Below are 17,309 nucleotides of genomic sequence, written 5' to 3' on the forward strand. Positions count from 1 at the left end.
TCAATTTCCTCGGAGAGATTTGGTTTGAAGCCGGAGAACGGAGCGAAATCTGAAACGTTTCTGCAAAAAACACCTTGACCATTGAAACATTTTTGGCGAAAACGTTTCAAATTCCATTCTGTTCCAGTCTCGTGGCAGGTAGGAGGATGCAGCTTGATGTGATATGTTTAGAATTATGGTGTTGTTCAAGAGATTTGAGCACAATGTGTCATGACAGATGTACAGTATGTAATGTGTGTACTCAAGAAAACCTTAAATTCAAGTGATTTGGTCTGCGTTTTGACTGAAGATGTCAACGAGCTGCTATAGTCTGGGTTGAAGTAGCCTCCGGGAGTTTCCAGACACAATGTAGATAACCACCCTATGTATTACAAAGCTCTACTGGAAGTCATGCTTTAGATACAATCTAAATCAAAGAGCCCTACTTGGTAAATGGCCTGCTCAGTGTAATGACTACAGGATGCAGTTAGCATTAGCTGTAGTACAGACTGACTGATTGCCCTCGGCGCCTGAGGGATCAGAGCTACTCTTGTCTGCTCTGACATCGGGTCAGGACCGGTCCAGCTGAGGTCTCAGCACTGACTCGTCAGCCATAACGCCATGAGACATGTTGCAGTCACAATTCAGTTTCCATTACTGTAGCACTTTATGACAGTTTTATATGAACACATGGGGCTTAAGACAAATATGTATCTCTGGTATGAAGGGATGGCTTTGATTCAATAACTCAACTCCATTACGTCTCATTAGAGAGTTAAAGGCAAATCTTCGTCATGCTTCACAAGCAAGAAGCAGCAGACAAGCTTAGGCATTCAAGCCAGAATATAAACTCTGCAATACAAAACATTCCTACTGTAGTGTAAGTTCCTAACAGAGAAAGATCTCAGGCATCATTCTGCGTGCGTATTGCATTTAACATTTAACCCATGATCTTGCTGACGGCAACTTAGCACCGACTGTAAGCAATGATTAACCAGACTCAGTGCTGTAGGATGACGAAAGAGAGGAAGGTCAAACTGAGAGAGCAACGCAGAGAAAAATGTTTCTGGCCCCAACCCAATGCCCCATCTCTTAAATATTTCTGAATGTGTCTGTCAACCAAAATGTAGAGCTCACATACGTTTCTCTAAAAATAAGGACCATATGTAATACATTGAAGCATGTCCTTTGATTACATGACTAACTAACGCCACATTAAATACCCCTCTCTATCTCATACTGTGTCTCTTATCCCCCTTCTTATTTTCATCTCTCACCTCACAGGTGAGCTATGTCTGCTTTTCTTAAAACGAACCTTCACTGCTTGAAATGCATTAAAAAAAAGGCAGAACACGAGAGGCAGGGTCGGCTCTAGAACAAATCGAATGGGGGGGCAATCATTTACCAAGGGGGGGGCACACACTGCCGTCAACAACCAACACACAAACACCAACTTCAATTTAAAAAAACATGCTGTAAAGTCTATTGTCTTTCACACACATTGCAGGGGTGTAGTGCTATTTTCTAGCGCACCTATACATAGGCCACCATATATAAAGTGTGCAAATGTATTTAGTATCCTATCCATGTGAAAATGTTTTAGGTGGGGGTGGACCTAACCTCCTCTAGGAGGGTCTGGGGGCATGCTCCCCCGGGAAGATTATTTTTAAAATATTGAAGTTAAAAGCATCAATCTGGTGCACTTTGAGAGCAAAATGAAGAGATCTATGGATAGCCTACATCTCTCAGCATCCATATGAAACAGAACTGTACACAGATTTACTTTTTCTAAATGGATATTTTACTAATCACTCCCCTTTTAAACTGTATTCTTGTGTTACTGTCCTATAGTATTTCATACCCGTTTTTCATTTATTCTCTTATTTTTTTAATAACTATAGGCTAATGATCATATAAATGTGTTCCTCGCAAATACTTGTTTACATAAATGGTGACCAAACCGTTTGAGACCCACTGAGATAACTTACACTAAAGTGAACTATCTAAACACTGAGAGAGTCCTTACCTCACTGAGCTGAGGTTATACAATCCTCTCAGTCTGACAGGAGAGGACTCTCCTCCACCTTGGTGTAGAAACAGCTCTTTATATCCGTTAGCATAGCTAGCTAACCAGATGCTAACAACAACATTCCACGTTACCGCTCGCGCACTCACAAAATGCGATCGTGCCACACACACACAGAGCCGAGCTTGAATGAAACACAGAGACCCAGAAGTAGGCTACTTGCACTGTATATCATATTATTTTCGATGGCTTTACTGTATAATCAGTGTAACAGATGAACAGATCGCCACTGGGCTTTCATCTAAACACACAGCCACGTAATGATAACAAAACAAAAGTCGGGGGTCATTGGTCAAGCAACACACCAATCAGAGAGCACACCTCAGGCTGTGTTTTATATTTGTATTCTTTATTTCTGATGTATTTCACACAAAAAACCTTTAGTGGAAACGTTTTAACTTATATGATTAAAAAAAAAAAACGGCAAAGTGGCAAGGCTTGCCCACCCTGCGTTGGGGGGGGCACAGTGACTCATTTGGGGGGGCATGGCCCGCGAATGACCCCCCATGACGCCGACCCTGACGAGAGGATTTCTTCCTGAGGACATATGTTAGTATGTATCTCATGCTTTATTTCTGCAGATTTGTCATGTACATGCTTGAATGCCTCTGATGCCGGGCAATGGGAATCACCCAGCCATTTTGTGGGAGCTGGGGTGGAACTAATGGACTTGAAGGCGGGAGGCTGATTCAGCTTGTATATGCTGCTGTTATGATATCGGGCTGGAGCTTCGGCTCTGGGCTCCCACTAAGCTGTGATACGCTCGCCCCGCTGTGGATCAAGACCAATCAAGTTCCTTTGTAACAAGTGTAAGCTCTCTGTTGCTGGAAATAACCTGGAGCTCTCATCACTCTTGTTACACGTCTGATTTAGGATGACTGAGGGACCTCTCTGCCAGTTAAGGCTTGTTTCTTTTGGTGTTTTTCATCCTGAAGTACAACCAAGATGTTTTCTGGCTGCCTGGCGATGAGTTTAATGTGTGAAAAATGCTGTGATGCTTAAGTTTCTTTTTTAGTGCAGACATGGCAAGTTTTAACGGAAATACTAAATGCTCATTTTGATTGCAAGGACATACAGCTATTTGCTTTGAATAAAGCCTGGTCATTTATATGATTTGTGTAAAAATACTGTATATTGACAATAACAAAGGAATGACGCAAACGCTGTGAATGTCCCAAACTGCTCTTTGTTCAAGTGCATTTTTGGAACGGCTCGGTACAATGGCCACTAACAATTACTGTTGTTTGTTTTGAGAGTACTTACCTTTCATTTGATTGCACTGTCCAACAAATAAAATTACAAAAGGGGTAATCAATGCGCAAATAAATGTAGGCTGAGGGGAGCAGCAAGCATGAAAAAAACAAACCTCTTGGGAAATACAATGACTGTCCGGTTCACAAAATGCCCCCGAGCAACAATCTGGCATGCTGCTTTACAAATGCGCAGGTGCTTGTGACAGTAAAGGCAAATCCCTCGTGCATCACCCATTTTATACAACTTTCCTTCGATTGATGAGACCTTTGTTCATGTACTAATGCTGAAGTCACATTCGAAGAAATATCTGAGACATTAACAAAGTAAATGCAAAACATCAAATAAGTTACCTCTTTGCGGATTCTTCGCGCTTCATGTGGTTTGACCAAGCGGCAAACTGTGGGGTAGAGCCGGGAAGCCAATACGGAAGTGCCACACACTGCAGTTCATATATTGGCCGATAGGCGATGGCTGCAGAAAGGAGCAATTTCCATAGACCCCCATGTTAAAATGCCCAACTTTACAGCAGAAAAAAACATGTTTCTACCCCTGGCTCCATACATGTTATTAGTGATATAGTTAGATTCCACCTTCATGATTATGGATCTGTGAGTGAATTGTTTTCTAACGCGACCCTTTTATTTATATTAGGTCTTAAAGTTTGTGCATAGATTAGGGCGTGGTCACATTGAGTGACGGCTCTGTCAAGTGCCTGCCGCTGTTAGCTTTTTGTCTGTCTGCTAGCTGCTCCGTGAAGCTAGCTACAGGGACTCTGCCTGCTCAGCTCATCCAGGAAACACAACTTGTAGCCGGCCGTGGTTGTTTGTTCTTCATGCTTATATATCGGACTATTGTGACTCGCTCTGCGGTTAAAACAGATGGTGCATGAATGCGGTAAGTGAAATTCGAGTGCTTTATTTATGTGTTAATGATTGTAATCGGCTACGTAATGAATGGTAAGGCTTGGGTTAGTTAGTGGCTAGTGGTAGCTACATCGGTGCTAACGATTGTAATCGTAGCCTCCAAGTTAAAATCATAGACTGTATATATAAAGGTTAAAACTAAATAGACAAGTGTTAAGTGGGATAATACTGTTGAACAAACGGCTTCTGTTTGAGGTTGATAAAATAAGGTTACATCCTTGTAACTTAGAGATATTTTATTATATAGGTAGAACTGTATGCATCTAAGGTTAATTTAAATTGGCTATGCTCAAGTATGTAGACAAGCTAATGTCGAAGTAGTGTATGTGAAATCAACCACACAATATATATATAGTAATATACACACATAAGATGTGTGTATATTACAATTATTAATGTCATATTTCAAGATGATTACTTAGATATTACAATATGGTTGGTTGAGCTGGAGTTCATTATCGAGTTTACACGTTAACGTCACAGTCATCTGAAGAACGAACCCAAACCTTGAAGTTTTTATTAATTGCATTACCAAATGGGTATCAAATAAACAGTAAGCATTGGTAACACAACTTCCAAAGTTACAGTAAAATAAAAAGGACCCTGACTCGTACAATACACAATCCAACATGTTCAACAGAAGAGAATCAGTTATATTGTTTGTACACATGGTACTTTACATATATATCTGTTTGTTTAAGGTGTCCAGGTGATGCAGACAGGCTGGACCAGAGAGTGAGAGACAGAACTGGACTCCTCACAGCAGTGAACTTCAGCACAGGTACAAAGACTCTTTTTTCATACTGTACAAAGAATCAAGAAAGATATTGGTTTAAATGAATGAAGTATTGACTTGAATACACTGATATACATTCCATTAAACAATACTAGATCACCTACACATCAGTGAAGTTGAGGGTTTTTTCCATGCAAAAAGTTACATTTAGATATTTAGCAATATGACTTTGTCAGCTTTCTAATTTAATGTATTGAAGGCAAAGATATTTAACACATAGTGAGAACTGCTGCTATTTATCTTTCAATATTGTCTGAAAAAAACGTGGTAAAAGTTATTCTTTCAGTGAGACAACAGAGCAAGCTTCTACAGTTGCACTACGTTTTGATAACAGTTAAATATTATTTTGATAATAACATATATTTCAATGTTGATGAACTTCATACTGTTCATTCATAATCTGATTGTCTTTGTAGCTCATTGTTGAAATAAAAAAAAACATTACAATTACAAAATAATTATATCTACAGCCCCTAAACACACAAGCACACTGCTTTCATAAATAACACACTAGTTCTGCAATAATATGTTTTATGTTTCCTGTCATTTTTGTTAGGAAAGGACATGCCTGAAAGACAGGACATTTTCTCCTTCTCTGAGGGTCAAGAAGAACATCCAAGAGGAACATTAAAAGCTGATGTTATGAGATTTCAAGACCAGTACAGGACATTCACTAAGAAACTACTTTTATTGTAAAAACAGTCAGCTGATCGAATGCAGCTATTTCCACATCTACACTCCATCAGCTGATTATTTATATTTGCCTCACTTTATGAGCTTCACAACATGTACCTTGTTTTGCAACGTCATAAATAAATGGGGCCAATCTTCAGTCAGATGTGAATGTGTAATCTAACATTTTCAGTAAGAATAATGGACAAAAGGAGTGCAAATACAAATACAATTTATTGAAATGTGAACCAAAAGCACATATGGACAGAAGGTGTAAACCTATTAAATGTATAAGTAAACACATTTAGTCAAATAAAGTGACAGACTAGGCCTGTGCAGTTTGGTATCAGCTTTGCCCAGCATGGGCTCCTCCATCAGGCCTGGTCCTCCTCGCAGAGGAAAGACCCTCAGTCCTCCTCGCTGAGGAAAGACCCTCAGTCCTCTCCAAACCAACAGACAGGACGTCCATCACACGGAGGTTTCTCCCTGAAGTCTCTGCAGCTCTCTGGACATCAGACTGTCTCAATCCGTCCACACTGAATATGAGATTGGGAAAATGAAAATAATAAATGCTTTAGACAATAAGAAACATAAAGTTGACTGTTGAGTTGCTCAGTTTTTTTAGATTGTCAATACTATTACTGTATAACTAATATCTCAGGTTAAGAGGCACATTCAAATAAAGATTGGTCTTTAAATACATTTTGTCTTTTGAATTGTTTGTCTAAAGTCAATGATCTAGAACTGGTACTTAGTTTTAATGATATAGTCTGGTTATTATGCTGTTTGGAGGAGGCCTCACAGGTAAGAGCACTAACTAGCTACCATCACATGTACCTTAGCTTGACTTAAATGTATTAAACGTATAGTTAAGTGATATCAAAATATAAATAACTAATGTCATGCAAACATATTAATATTTGCTTGATTCCAGTGTTGAATTTAGCACAATTGCATACAAACGTTAAGGGGTTTTAAGATTCTGAAGTATTATGCTAAAAACTCAATAACTTAGATTATTATTTATAGTTTCATGTCCGCTTACCTTAGAAACGTAAATGTTAGCTTAGCTTCAGCTAGCTCTGGAACTTTCAGCTCGGTGGCAGCAGGTGCCGCCTCGGCTCCGCCTCTTTGCCCTTATTTGGAGAAGGCGGGAGTTGAACTCTAACGTCACTGTCGAGCCGTTAGTGGCCGACTCCGCCTACTAAGGGCTTCACGGCAACTGCAGAATCCTATGGGTGACGTCACGGACCCTACATCCATTTATATATACAGTCTATGGGTTTGACTAAATAAGCCGAGAGAAGCATTCTACGCTCAGACCTTAGGGCGGTTCCACTGAGCATGACAGTTCCTCACTATCTGATAATGGGGTGATGCAGAGTTCAGAAGAGACGGTGTGTCCTCTGACTCTGCGAGGAAGACGGGACATCACTCAAATCCAGGCATTTCACTCTGCATGACTAACTTTGATTCGATTAGATATTACATTTATCTATTACTGTTAAAATATTCCATCAAATTCAGCTACTTCCCTTTTTGTCTCTAAGAGTCAAGTTCTTTTGTGCAGTAGATATAGGACCAGCGAACTAACCTCAGCCTTAGTGTAAAGCAATTATTAACAAATTGAAGATCATATCACCATGGATTCGATTTCTTTCAGAGCTTATCCGTTATTATGTTGTGCCTGATCTGCTATTACCTGTCTACTTTTACTTCAGTAAGTAGCCTACATATGAATATTCCAGAGAACATTTTTGAATATGTTTGAAAACCTCACAGAACATGCCTATAAATCCTTGCACAGTTTAGAGCCTTGTTTTTGATTTGGTCTTAAAGTTATATTTTTTTTGATTTTTAATTGGAGCTTTCTGAACAGATATGCGAGATAATAACTATTATCACCAAATGACAAAGACAAAAACAAAGTATATTTTAATGACAAACAGAACCTCGGTACAATCAAGGCAGAGTAATATCAGATCACTGTGACTCAAAATGAAATGTAAGCCAAAGAAAGCTTTGTGCTGATGTCCTGCTTTACCTAAAAACATATCAGCAAAAGCAGAACAGAAATGTGATTTGCAGTACAGCACCACTTTAAAAAGGTTACCCAAATAAAGCACCTGGGTTCTCCCAGGCAGCTTTTTGGAGCTGAAAGTCCTTCAGCCGTAAAGATTAGATTCACACAAATCAAAGAGAAAGATTTCCCTCAGCTGCTCGTTGAATTCAGACTCACTTTTTTCTGGAGTGTTTGATTGTCAAGGAGTGTCTTAAACATGCATCAACGCTGAGAGCAGCAGTCCAGTGTCATCCAAACACATATTATATTTGTTCTCTCTGCAGCCGCTTTCTGCCAAACATTACACAGTGTATAGAGAGGACAATAGAAAACACACAAAGGATGACTAACTAACTTGATTTGCTTTTAATGTTGTAACATCCCAGTTTGCATTTGATACGATCTGTTATTAGTTTAAGATGCAACAAAGGGACTAACACAGGCCCTCTTACAACACCCTCTGTACAGTTGAATGTGTGTGATGTTGCTCCACATAGACTTGCTGAATTATGAAAGAACCTGTGTGATTCATGCCCCATGTCTCCAAACCAACATGACTGTATTGTATGTTGAGCTCTTATGGATGCTTTGTTTACGTGCAGTAATCCCCTGAGCTCCTCAACATGGCTCCGTCAGAGCACTATAAGACTGGAATTTATCAAACTTGGTTTGTCAAACACAGTGGCAAAGCAGCACAGCATTATGAAACCCATACAGACACACTGAATCTCTTAAACCTCTGATTCTATGTGAATCTATAAAAAAAAAGGCTGCCATTGATTATAAGGACAGAAAGTTTAAAGTCTATTATCAATGTTTATATATCTTAAAATCTATTTTGCAGTCCATCTGCAGTTCTGCACCATACCTGTGGTTGAGAAGTGGGAAAGGCACCACCACACAGCAAAACTAGAAGGGCACTTAGCATAGACCTCTGCCAAGGCCGTATCTGTTAGTGAAAAATAATATGCGTTTCCAACCCATTATTCGGATCGGCTCCAAAATATAATTGTATCTACATTGGCATTTGCTACACACTTCTACCAAGATTCATTAAATTCAAGCTATAACTATTTCCAAGACCCCCAACAAAATATACACCATGGCTCACAGAGCTTAAGACTTTTTTATGTCTTACCAAGTCTACATACTTTAACGGTGTGCCAGTGGGATAGCCCCCTGTTAAATCAATGTGATAAACAGTCTTTACGACAAAGTAACCAGGCTCACAATGGTTATAGCCTAATTTGGTCAAACTGTCTGTTGGATTCTTTTGTCCGGTCTGTTGGATTTGTTAGAGGATATGAAATACACTGCTCTAGTTTCTCTGCTGAACGGTGTTTGGAACATGTGTCAAGTCTAACGTGTTGCTTGTCATCCATCTCTTACACAGGCTTGTACATTTTTCCTTTTCCATGCCTCTGCGAATATGATTATTTCAATGTGTGACAGTTTTTTCCACCCTGCTTAAAATATTCCATAACTGTGATTGAGCTGCTCTAACATGCATGCATTACAAAAAACGTATCATTGTACTTCACTGCAAGTCAAATGTGTCAGCAGGAACAGTTTTCAGTTTTGTAGGATCAACACATCCAAAAAAATGTGCTTTGTGTTTGCATACAAATGTAAAGAGAGGAAAATCTTCAGCTTTTTAAGGTTATTTTTAACTTTCTAATTCCTCCAACATCATCCAAGTTATAAAATGTGTACAAAAACCGACTCACTAAATGCTAATAGTAACACACAGTAGTAACACAAGTATTTGATTATTCATTCCCTGGCTCCTCTCCCCAGCTTCCAGGCATAAATAATGGAAAGCCTCCAGTCATGCAAAGGGTTTTTTCATTGGCAAACACCTAAACTATTTCCATAATTAAACATGGAATGGAAGATGTATCTTTCTCACAGGACAACGATAGTATGTGGGGTATATGGAGTGCTAAGCCTACAAATAAAACACATATATAAATAAAAACAGTGGTTCATATTTCAGCAGCTGTGGCTAACCTCTGAACTGCTCAAAATATCATCTGCGTAACATCTGTGTGCATCTGGGTCACGACTCCCCTGACCCGCAGCTGGGTGCGACGAGCCTCCTCTGTAAATCATTATCTGCATCGTTCACGGTCAGGTCTGATGAATGTGGGTGGGAAACAATGACGAACAGTTGGATAACACTCGAGGTGTACCTGTATTGTGTGAGTGAGGGGGGGCTCTTTTGTGTTGTACATGTGTGTAGGAAGCGTTGGATGTTGTTTCGTACATCCTTTGATGAGGTGCTGGATCTGTGATCGGTGCCTGCTGTGAAGCAACAACAATCCCACAAGGACCTTACTGTATGATCTGTTTCACCATCCTCCACTTTTTCTACTGTTCCATATACTGAGTCATTCAGTTTAAATGAGTTATGCCATCACTGCAGGGGATGAGCCCACATTGCACGTTTTAAAGATGCTGGAAAAGTTCAATGATTGCATAGCAGAGCTCTGTTGTGATATATAGACCATATTCATATGTTTTAATTGTAACAGTTTTTGACTATAACAGATGTTGTCTTTGGTTTGTCACACCTATGTGCCATACAGAGCGAGGGAAGGGGAAATATGTAAAGACAGTAAGGGTAAGAAAGAGCTCTGATGAAAACCATAATGCACATTGATAAACAACAATACATTTGTAGACTTAAGTTAAAATGATCCACATCCAGTATTACACGCAATGTAGATGCTTGTGACTTTCTTATGAAAAAGTATTGAAAAATACGACTTTGATCACAAAAAATGATGATATTAGCGTACTGAACATATATTATTAAGTTTAAAAAAATGCGGTACAAAAATAGTTTGAGGTAATTTAGCTTGGATGAAGTTCCTGCATTACTGTTTGCAGGCAGTTCATTCATCAGTAACTTGTTGACTGTAAAAACGTCCTGCTTGGTTTGAATCTTAGTAAATTATCTGCTGGGAAATGCAAATTATTCAAAAGTGTTTTGCATATGAGTGCAAGTTTGCAAACATATATTTCCAAACTATTTCTGGCACTGTTTGAAATGAACAAACAATAAAAAGGCCAATAGCAAAGTCCCCAAACCAATGACCTCATCCTCTCACTGCTCTGGCACTGATCTTGACAGAAAGCAGGAGTGTGTGCTGACAAATTGCTCTTTCTGTTGGCTGTGATTTTCTCTCCCTCTTTCCTGTTACCCACTGCGTAGTTTGGCAACTTTAACAATGAAGCCCATTACAGTGCAGCTTTGTTTTCAATGACAGTTTTCTTCTTGTATCAAGACAACATGGTGCCATCATACTTCCATGCTAGGAGAACGTGTTTTGAGCTTTTAATCCCAGGATTTTCATTACAAGAGGCACACTGATTATAAAAGTGGATTAATAGATCAATCACACCTCCTGACAACACAAGCAAACATGTTCTAACTGTGCCGCAGCCTTACACCACAAAAAGAACAGAGATTAGTTGTCTGAGATGGAAACCTGACCTCGAAACAACAGCATAATTACAGATCCACTATAGTTCCCAGTTTGAGCAAAGAGCATGACTCCCATCCTGTATTGTTTGTGGTAAAGCTTCAACAGCCCTTAGCTTGTTTGTGTCTGCCTGTGAACTCACTATATTCACTGACCTGGCTGGTACAGACAGTCAGGGGAAAAGACGTAGGTAATATCTACATCACATCTTGCATTTACTATTTCTGTGGTAAAAACCTCTCGTTCCAACAGCAAATTCAAAGTTCAATTCACATATCAACAGGTGTGAAAATTGATAGTCTTTACAATATATGCAAGAACAATATGTCATGAATCGAAATAAGGAAACAAATGTGTTTGCCACTGAAATATGCTTGTAATAGTCGAATTGAGAGACAGAAACACTTCATTGGTAAGATGTTACAAGTGCACTTAATTACCTTCAAACTCATCACAGGAGTCAAAGTACTATGTTCATGACAGTTCTCATTCATAACACTCCGTTCGATGTCTCACTATGGGATGCGCCTCATCGCGGCGCAAACAGAAGCATCAATCTCATTACGCCAATCCTGATTGGCTGGTGATCTTGACGTCAGCGTCAGGGAATTCACCCCCTATAAGTAGCTTGCGCCACGACGCATGCGTCATTCAAACACCTCTTCTCGCTTCAGAGCACATCTCTATAGTAGCCGGACAAGCTTAACGGTCCACAGACTGAACCCAAATATAACCATTTCGGTCGACGGGCGCTCGCCGGCTACTACTTTTGCTTCGCAAGAAGACGGTAATACTAACGCCAGTTAGTATTAAAATCGACTTCGCCGTTTCTTTCCCCGGAAAGTAAGGTGAGGTTTTGATTTTTCTCAAGCTAGCTACGCACCTGTTGCTAGCAAGCTTCCCCTTACTACCGACACCACGGTAGCGAGGACGCTTTTCTTTTTCTCTCTCACGGAGGAGAAAAGGATTAGAAGTATATTGACACACCAGTCAATATTCTTTGAGAACAAAGGACCCACACCGTCCCTTTTTCTCCAGATTAAGGACGGGTTGGTAACACTTTTTCTCTCAACGACGTACCTGTTACGAGCGGGTCCTCTCCACGCCACGAGGCGAACAAGATGGACGCCTCTCCCCCTCACACCAGAGGAGTCAGGGACTCGGAGGCTCGGTCATGCGGCTGCGGGTTGAAGATAGCAGGCACAGACTCACACCAGGTCTGCTCGTCCTGCCTCGGGCTGGAACACGCCCAGGAGGCTATCGACAACCTCGGCTCGTGCGGGCATTGTGCCCTTTTCACCCGAAAGAGCCTCCACCGACGGCTAGCACACCAAGCTAGCTTGTTGGAACAGGACTCCCTCATGTCCACTGATTCGCCGTTTGGCAATCAAGACACGGGGGCGTCCGCCGCAGAGACTGAGCCCCTCACTGTGTCGGTCTGGGGCTCACTAACAGCGGCAGCTGCGGAACCGGGATCCCACGCCGTGTCAGGCCGGGACCCGGTGGCGGCAAGAGACGCGGGAACGGAGCCCCACGCCTCGCCCATGGTCTCGCCCGCAGAGGCTCGGCCTGCTCCGCATACCGCCGATGGAACTGCTGGTGGCAGCCCACCTCCTACCGAGGATGGGCCCGTCACCAAGCAGGAACCCCACGCTGCCAGCGAAGGTGGACCGTTTCCAGTCGACCATGACTGAACGGTCCTACAGAGCCGCAGCGTTGTCCGCCAGGGCTCTGAATGTTTCCTCACTGCTAACCGCATACCAAGCGGAGCTCTGTGAGGATGTGTTGAGTAATCCTGGACCGGCCGTTCTGGATGAGTTGGCCGCGGTCACAGACATTTGTCTCCGTGTCCAACGCTGCGCCGTCCAGGCCACGGGCAAAACAATGGGGATCATGGTGGTGCAGGAAAGAGCTAGATGGCTCAACCTCACCAACCTCCCAGACCGGGAAAAGGAGGATGTGCTTGACATGCCCATCGTTCCCGAGGGGATTTTCGGCTCCGCTCTTGCCTCCATGCAGAGGAGATGCGAGTCGAAAAAGAAGGAGGACGAGGCCCTCCACCTCTGCCTCCCTCGAAGGGCCCAGCCGCTGCCTTCGCAGCGGCAGCCCTTCGTCCAAGCTGCTCCGAACCCTGCTCGGTTAAAAATACCGAAAACGCAGAGGTCGCAGTCCGCCCCGAGTCCCCAGCCCAGGCAGGGGACGAGGGCGAGCTGGCCTAGAAAATCTCCGGTTCCGGCTGCAGCCCAGGCGCAGCCAACCCAGAATTTCGGCCAGCAGTCGAGGAAGAAGAAGCGAGCGGCGTGACAGCCCCTCCTTCTCCCCTCTGTGACAGAGCTGGAAGTCTATACGGTTCCCCAGCTCTAAATGTGTTCCCCCGCCGCCTCGAGAGATGCCTCAACACCATCCTCAAGTCCGCGTAAACACATGTCACACACTTATTGATTTTTCTGTCATAAAACATTTTCCGCTGACGCATCCAGGCTTCGAGCCAAGGGCGCAGCTCGAAAAAATGAAAAGAAAAACAATAAAAACAATAAACAGTCCGTCAACTGTTCCCCTTCTGAGAGCAGCTACGGCCTCTCTCAAAGGGCGGACAATTGACGGGTCTCTGAAGGCACCACCGTCACCCGCATGCGCAGTGCCGGCTGGGGCTGTAAAGGCACCACCGTCACGCGCATGCGCAGTGCCGGCTGGGGTCGTGAAGGCACCACCGTCACGCACATGCGCAGTGCCGGCTGGAGCTGTAAAGGCACCACCGTCACGCACATGCGCAGTGCCGGCTGGAGCTGTAAAGGCACCACCGTCACGCGCATGCGCAGTGCCGGCTGGGGTCGTGAAGGCACCACCGTCACGCACATGCGCAGTGCCGGCTGGAGCTGTAAAGGCACCACCGTCACGCGCATGCGAAGTGCCGGCTGGGGTCGTGAAGGCACCACCGTCACGTGCATGCGCAGTGCCGGCTAGAGCTGTAAAGGCACCACCGTCACGCGCATGCGCAGTGCCGGCTGGGGTTGTGAAGGCACCACCGTCACGCGCATGCGCAGTGCCGGCTGGAGCCGTAAGGGCACCACCGCCACGCGCATGCGCTGTGTCGGTGGGGATTGTCGAAATGGGGCACCACAGTGCTCAGACACTGGAGGGCCCCATAACACAACAAATAGAGACTCAGAGGGGAAGAGACGTGACATCTCAGCTGGCTCTAAGGAGCATACAGCGGGAGATGCTCACGACATCTGCTTGGGTTTCTCAAGACAGTTACACGGAGCTACAGACTCCAAGTCACCGTCACCCCCCCCTCGCTTCTCGGGCATTCTGCATTCGCAGGCCCGAGGAGAGTCAGCCCATATTCTGGAGAGAGAGATTCTCTCTCTCCTAGAAAAGAGGGCTATATCTATTGTACCCGCCGAGCAGAGTCAGGGCGGCTTCTATTCCAAGTACTTCCTCGTTCCCAAACGGGGAGGGAACGGAATTCGGCCAATACTTGATTGAGGGCTCTGAACAAATATCTAAAAAGATATAAGTTCAGAATGCTCACTCACACATCTCTGCTGCGGCTCGTGCGACAAGACGACTGGTTTACATCAGTCGACCTGAAAGATGCGTATTTTCACATCCCAGTATATTACCCACACAGGAAATATCTGAGATTCGCATTTCAGGGGATCTGTTATGAATACAGAGTACTCCCCTTCGGTCTGTCTCTCAGTCCAAGGGTGTTTGTACGATGTACGGAAGCCGCGATAGCCCCGTTAAGACAACAGGGTATTCGCCTGGCGACCTACCTGGACGACTGGCTGCTTCTCGCACAGTCGGAGCAGGAGGCTGTTACGCAGACAAATGTCCTCGTAAAGCACCTGCTCAACCTGGGTTTCATAATAAACACAGAGAAGAGCATGTTGTGCCCCGCGCAGACTATACTCTTCCTGGGTTTACGCCTGAACTCGGTGCCCTTTTTAGCTCGCTTGTCAGCGGAAAGAGTGAAAGCTTTCAGAGCTTGTCTCGCTCTTTTCCAGCTGCGCAAACATGTTCTCTTCAGATCATGCCTGCGATTGCTGGGGCTCATGGCGTCAGCCATCCTGGTCGTACGACTGGGACGCTTACACATGAGGGAGTTTCAGCGCTAGGTGGCCGCCCTAAAACTAAACCCCGCACGCCATGGCGCGCGGAGAGTTATGGTTACTGTGAAATGCGTAATGGCACTGCGCCACTGGCTGCACCCGACTTTTCTAGTACGAGGTGTGCCTATGGGTGCTGTCCTTTCACGGAAAGTGGTCACCACGGACGCATGTCTGACAGGTTGGGGAGGTATTTATGAAGGTCGCCCGGTGAGGGGTCTCTGGAGCAGAGACCTCCAGCGGGCGCACATAAATTACCTGGAGCTTTTAGCGGTGTTTCTCACCCTAAAACGCTTTCTGCCTTTCCTCAGGGGACATCACGTCCTCGTGAGGACAGACAATACGACCACAATATCGTATATTAACCGCCAAGGGGGTTTGCGTTCTCTCCAGTTACACACACTGGCGCGCAAACTGATCCTATGGAGCAGTAGACGTCTCCTCTCTCTGAGAGCGACGCACGTACCGGGAGTGATGAACCTCGGGGCAGATCTACTGTCCAGAGGTATACCACTTTATGCAGACTGGACTCTACATCCAAGGATTGTGAGCCAGCTGTGGGTGCGTTACGGCAGAGCCGCGGTGGATCTGTTCGCATCGAAAGACAACGCTCAGTGTCAGCTGTTCTTTTCGATGCGCGATCTAAATGCACCGTTAGGCGTGGATGCACTCGCGCACGATTGGCCCCCGGGCCTTCTGTACGCGTTCCCACCCCTAGCTCTTATACCCCCAACTCTGGCCAGAGTGAGAGAGCAACGCCACACACTTATCCTGATAGCTCCGCACTGGCCAGCTATGTACTGGCTAGCGGAGATATATCAGCTGCTGTGCGGGCAGCCATGGCAGCTCCCACTACGCAGGGACATACTGTCCCAAGCAGGGGGGGCGATCTTTCACCCACACCCAGAGCGCTTGGCTCTATGGGCCTGGCCCGTGAGTGGTACAATCTGAATACAGTGTGACATGAAGCTGACCCTGGCAGCTGCCAAGCGAGCCAGTGGCACTCATGCACTATCTGTACAGTCTTCATGCACTCAGTTCGCCCCAGGGCAAACAGAGTGTGGTTGAAGCCCAACCCTGCCTTTATCTTAAGGCGGTTGGTTCAGGTACCACATTTGACATTGAGGCATCCTTCCCGCCACTGTATTCCTCCGGGGAACAGCGGCCGGATTTGCCGTGTCCAGCCCGTGCTTTACGCACGTACAGGGACAGATCAAGGGTGCTTCGTCATAATGACAAACCCCTTGTGTCCTGGGCTAACCCTTATAAGGGCAAGCCTGTTACTAAGCAACGGCTCTCCCACTGGTTTGTGGAAGCAATTGCTTTGGGGCTCATGCGAGTCAGAGTTCGCAGGCACCCTCGGGTCCGCGAGCTCTTTCGACTCAGGGTCTGGCTGCATCCTGGGCTCTGTCCAGGATGTCTCCCATCCAAGACATTGGTGCAGCGGCGAGCTGGTCCTCGCTGCTCACTTTTGTCCGCCTCTTAACAGGCTGGACGTTCTGCTCCCAGTGTGACTCAAGCAGTGCTGGGCACCTGGTTGAGTCAGAGCTCTACCTGTTAAGTTCTGGTTGGTTTGGTGATTTTCGAGATAAGCTCGTCTGACAATACGGGAGCTACAATTTCCCATAGTGAGACATCGAACGGAGTGTTATGAATGAGAACTATAGGTTACTTACGTAACCCCAGTTCTCAGAGTAACATGAAGTGAGATGTCTCACCAGACGGCCCTCCTTGCTATGGTGAAGCGAGAAGAGGTGCTTATTTTGAATGACGCATGCGTCGTGGCGCAAGCTACTTATAGGGGGTGTATTCCCTGACGCTGACGTCAAGATCACCAGCCAATCAGGATTGGCGTAATGAGATTGATGCTTCTGTTTGCTCCGCGATGAGGCGCATCCCATAGTGAGACATCGAACGGAGTGTTATGAATGAGA

At 44.6% G+C, this 17,309-nt stretch overlaps 1 protein-coding gene across 2 annotated transcripts in view; it reads right to left on the bottom strand.

The window, feature by feature from the left end:
• Positions 1-17,309, bottom strand: part of gcgra (glucagon receptor a) — a 49,507-nt gene that overhangs the window by 14,847 nt on the left and 17,351 nt on the right. The window lies entirely within an intron of this gene.

Source organism: Gymnodraco acuticeps, unplaced genomic scaffold, assembly GCF_902827175.1.
Source record: "Gymnodraco acuticeps unplaced genomic scaffold, fGymAcu1.1, whole genome shotgun sequence".
NCBI classification, from domain to species: domain Eukaryota; kingdom Metazoa; phylum Chordata; class Actinopteri; order Perciformes; family Bathydraconidae; genus Gymnodraco; species Gymnodraco acuticeps.